The sequence below is a fragment of the Ostrinia furnacalis genome, unplaced genomic scaffold (genome assembly GCF_004193835.3).
Source record: "Ostrinia furnacalis isolate ACB-3 unplaced genomic scaffold, ASM419383v2 OfSCF0550, whole genome shotgun sequence".
NCBI classification, from domain to species: Eukaryota; Metazoa; Arthropoda; class Insecta; order Lepidoptera; family Crambidae; genus Ostrinia; species Ostrinia furnacalis.
Window position 1 is genome coordinate 808,030 of NW_021130789.1, and position 5,339 is coordinate 813,368.

The 5,339-nt window shown below is 41.7% G+C and overlaps 1 non-coding gene across 1 annotated transcript; it reads right to left on the reverse strand.

Moving 5' to 3' along the window:
• Positions 1-3,742: 3,742 nt before the first annotated feature.
• TRNAL-CAG (transfer RNA leucine (anticodon CAG)) lies at positions 3,743-3,814 on the reverse strand. Its single transcript has one exon. It is a non-coding gene; the product is annotated as a tRNA-Leu (tRNA).
• Positions 3,815-5,339: the final 1,525 nt, after the last annotated feature.

Consider the following 5,339-nt stretch of genomic DNA (forward strand, 5'->3'; position numbering starts at 1 on the left):
TAACATAGGCTATAATTTATGCCGATCTGTAACACTAAATTTCACGTGGGTGAAGCCGCGGGCAAAAGCTAGTATTTACTAAAGACATAACACTCTCTAGAACTCAACATTTATTTAAAAATGTGGAAATAAAGTCAAAGAATTAGTAGTGTACATCGTATTTTATCGATGATTAAAAAATATGAATAACGGCAGTTTGTGGCTTGCGGCACTTTGCATAAAGTTAGTCGATATAAACTCAATATTTCCCGTCACTAACGCCCGAGTAGATCCAGTTATAACCGGGTTTAGCCGGTTAAGTGGATAACCTATAATAAAGATAACATCAGAGAGTCCTCTATCGTAATACAATTTCACAACCTGTTGTAAAATAAAAAAATATCGAAATACTAGCTTTTGCCCGCGGCTTCACTCGCGTGAAACTTCGTTTGTCACAGATCGTCATACATTATAGCCTATATGTTATTCTGAGTTATAAACAATAATAATTTCTTTTTTGCCATCAGCAAATTATCTCTGTAAACCAGCGCATTCCTGCTACTTTTTATGAAGTTGTCAGTCCACATTGTAAGTGGTCCTCCCACGCTGCGTTTTCTGGTACATAGCCTCCACTCCAGAAGAACCTTGCTGCCCCATCGGCCGTCATTTCTGCGTACTATGTGCCATGTTGCCACTTTTGCTTGCTAATCCGATGTGGTTATCATTGGGAGAGGCCTATGTTCAGCAGTGGATGCAGAATAAATTAATTTTCCGAGGTTTCCAAGGAAATTCAGCAAGAACGAGTCTACCATCCCAAGCTCCTTTACAAACAACGCTTGTCACCCGTGAATCGCGGGTCACTGGTCAGCGAACATCGATATTGGCTGCGGCACAACACTATTGATTGCGTCCGTTAACAGGCCGATGTCAATGGGATATTGTATTAGATGTAGGTGGGTGAGATTGTGTGGTTTTATTGTAGGGGATAAGTTGTCGGGGACGTTTGAATTTAAATGCATATTTTCTAAAAAATTTTTATTCGTGTACTGTGGTTTTACTCATAACAATGTCTATAACTGGTTATAAAAGCGAAATACCACTGATTAATCACGAAATCTCAGAAAGTATAATTACCTACAAACTTTGGCATGTAAGTTCCTTATATGGTGTACACATCCTCTAAGAATTTTAAGAAACTCTACCCCTAAAACACGTAGGTACCCCTAAGACACGGGGGTAAAACGGTGTCGAATTTGACAGCCACAAGACACTTTCGCAAACGCAATTAACTTATTTTATTGTATAGAGCCTTCTCTTCTGGGTTAGCATTTCTTTTATTATTTTTTTACCTTCACATGTGCCAAATTGATCAATGTGCCAAAGCGTGTAATTACCCAAAGTTTTATGACTCGTTAACGTATGAAATTTAGTCAAATATTACAAAAACAAACAATAAAATATTCAGGTAACTATATAAAAAGCGCTGTAAGCCTTCCCCAGTCAAAACATTAATATATTTAATAGCTTTCATCCCCACCCACGGAATTTTCATCGCTGTTAACCCCGACGGCTCGTGAATAAAATATTGCCTTCAAAATAACCGGCTTGTTTAATTTAAATTGTAAATACAAACCACATTGTGACTGTGAAACGGTAGCTTTAAGTACTTAGTTTAATAAAAACATCTCTCAATGTCACAAGGTGGACAGACGACCCCATAAATGTAGCAGGAAGGCGCTGGATGCAGGCCGCTGCTATACGGCCAGTCTCTAATTAATCATTGAAGGAGGCCTATGTTCATGCCTCGAGTTGATACAGTTACGATCCCTTTCCGGGTTGATAAGTATGCGACGATCTTTAGAGTCATCATCATCATCATCATCATCATTTCAGCCACGGGACGTCCACTGCTGAATATAGGCTTCCCCTAATGACTTCCACATCTCACGGTTGGTTGCGGCTTGCATTAGAGTAATCGTACTTATTAATTGCTACAAAAATGTGTCACTATGTGAGTAACCTCCAGTTTAATTATTACACAGTCAATTACATTAATTACGTAGCATCCTGTAGGGTTATTTATTTATTTAAACGAGCGACAGCATCGCTCGCATCGCACGTTAGTCGCATTTGCAACGCACTACAAATTTTGTAGCTTTTAAAGCGATGCCAACGCGCCACTGACAGCGCCACAGTAGCGCAACTGTATCGATGCAAACGCGTGACCATGTCGGACGACATCGGGGAGAGAACGGAGGGAGGGTTACTGAATCGCGTTTGCATCGTGACAGAAGCGCGACAGTATTGCGTTTGCACCGCGACAGAAGCGCGTTTATGTGGGCGAGGGACCTTACAAGAATGCGCCTTAGCATGGGTTACAAAGAAATCAGCTACTCATTCTCAACAGCGTTTTAGAACGAAAGTAACTTGATATTGACGTGGGATTTAATACGCTATTGTATCCCACTGCAGGGGTAAGACCTTTCCCAATCTACTTTGTCCTTTTGAGGAAGGTGTGAAGATTATTGCATGACTAGCCACATCATGGTACCCTATTGTAAGGTCCGGTTTACTACGGGCCTTTTCTTACGGAGACGTCCCATTTTTTGCAGGAACTGTTTTTGCAGAATCCTGTTTAGTGTTTAAGTAAAGTCCACATGAACATCTCTTTGGCAGAGTCCAGCAAAAAAACGATCCGTTCGAATGAGGAATTCGAATTTTAAAGACACACCTTGTGGGTAGATCCTGCATTACTGGATCCCCATTGGATTGCCGTGGGAACGGGATCTAAAGCGGAGAGGAGAGATGTGTTTGAATAACCGAGATTTACACATATATAGTACGCAGAACTGACGGCCGATGGGGCAGCAAGGTTCTGGAGTGGAGGCCGCGTACTGGAAAACGCAGCGTGGGACGTCCACCTACAAGGTGGACCGACGACATGATAAATGTAGCAAGAAGGCGCTGGATGCGTCCAGCCGCTACCAACCGGTCAACATAGAAAGCATTGGGGGAGGCCAATGTTCAGCAGTGGACGTCCTATGGCTGATGATGATGAACCGAGATTTCGTCCTTTCCACACCACTTCTCCGCTTAGCATTGGTGCGGAAATCTGACCCTTTTAACCTTATACTAAGCTAAATTCCACCAGCTCGCACTAAGTGTTTCGATGACTCTTATAATACGAACAGCTAGGGACTGGAATTGGCTGCCTGCTGCTATCTTTCCCGAACACTATAATCCGGGCCTTTTCAAGGCGAGAGTGAATAGGGACTTACAGGGCAGATGTGTACCATCCTAGACTGCATCTCACTTAACACCAGGTGCGATTGTGGTCAAATAACTCCCTTGTTTTGAATAAAAAAAATGTATGCTGGTGTTACGAATGAGTTCACCACAAATAGTCCATCGGCGGATTCGAACCAGCGTTCCTCGGATCTCGAGTCGGCCAGTCCAACACCTTCACTGTTCGGCTATTGTCGCTAAATTTCGTCATTTTATACTTTTTTTTCTATCCTCAACGAGAAAGCTCTTGGCCTGTATCTCACCTGATGGTAAGTGACGATCAGGCTGAAGGTGGAAGCGAGCTTCACCCGGAATCCTCAACCACGGAGGAACTGGCTATCTTACCTCTAACTGCCGGAACACAACAATGCTGTTAACATTGTTGTTATGGCGACAGACTTAGGTAAGATTGTGGTAACTAACCAGGCAGGCGGACTTAGAACAAGCCCTACCACCAACTAAACCGAACAGAAAAATCTGCCCCCACTGGGAATCGAACCCGGGACCTCTGCGTCTGAAGCAGGTGGTCTTACCACTAGACCATAGAGGCGGTTAAAACTTTGTCAATTCACAAATTAAATTCGTCATCTTCTCAAGAATATTATCATATTACGGACATAAAGACACCTGTAACCTTTGTTGAGGTAAATTGAACCCTATATCTGATACATAAAGGCACCTTTTGAATGACAACGTCACTTATTGCCGAAACATGTCAAGGAAATGACATTTCTCGCGAATCCGTGCGTGACGTCATATCAAAAACGCCATTTGTAGACTTCTAAGAAACTAATAGACAGGCTGTGCTAAACTTATACACTTTAGTATACAAAATAACACTCGATTTGTGTATTAAAGTCCATTAAATATTAAAGCACTAGCTTTTCCCGCGACTTAGCCCGAAATTTTGTCTGTCAAAGAATAATCGTGTCGCGCGCATCTCTGTTTAAAAAAACGGGTAAAAACTATTCTTTGTCCTTTTCCGAGATTAAAACTGTCTCTATACCAAATCTCATCAAAACCGGGTTAGTGGTTTAGGCGTGAAAGCGTAACAGACAAACATAGAGTTCTTTCGCATTTTGTACCTATTACTTAGTAGATATTAATTTTAAACTTTCTTGTTGCATAATTGAATTAATTCAATATTAGTAGAGATTAAAACAGATCGACCATGTTTTCTATTCAACTACCCTCCACAAAATCGACTCAATTTCATTCGGAACGGTATTGTCTAGTAGTTATTTAGAACTCTTTGGAAATACATCACGACTATTTCCATTTACGGTATTGCAGGTAGCTTGAGAATAATGAAGAGAGATGGGTAATATTTCTCAACAGTGACGTCAAGTAATGAACTCATTCCTCACCTGAGTTTATTGCTTATGACAGTGGAATAAGGGTTATTTTACTAAAGCTGTAGACAATTTTTGTAGTTGGAGCTACATAATGTGATACTTTGAAACCTATGAAGTCGCTTAAGGGCGCGTAGGTATATTTTATCAACCCGGAAAGGGATCGTAACCGTATCAACTCGAGGCGGTCAGTATTCTTTGTATGAAACTCCATACTGCAACGCACACTATCCGTACCGTAACGTAAACGCTTAGCCTCGCGGTTGACAGCGCGCAAAAGGCGATGACAGCTTGCGAAAGGCGATGACAGCTCGGGCAAGGCGATGACAGCTTGCGAAAGGCGATGACAGCTCGGGCAAGGCGATGACAGCTTGCGAAAGGCGATGACAGCTCGGAAAAGGCGATGACAGCTTGCTAAAGGCGATACGGTGTTCATCCCTTTACGAGTTGATAAGATTGCTATGAATCGATGAAAAATGGAATCGAATAGGAATGTTTTAAATAAATAAATAATTTGTTTAGTAATAAATAAACAAAAACATCCATCTACTCTCACAGAATTTCACGTTTTAATAATAAATTATGTTGATCGAAACTAGAGATGAAACGGATATCCGGCAACTATCCGGCAGGCCGGATATCCGGCCTAAATTTACTATCCGGCCGGATACCGGATAGTAGCTCACTATCCGGCCGGATACCGGATATTAAAAAAACTACGAA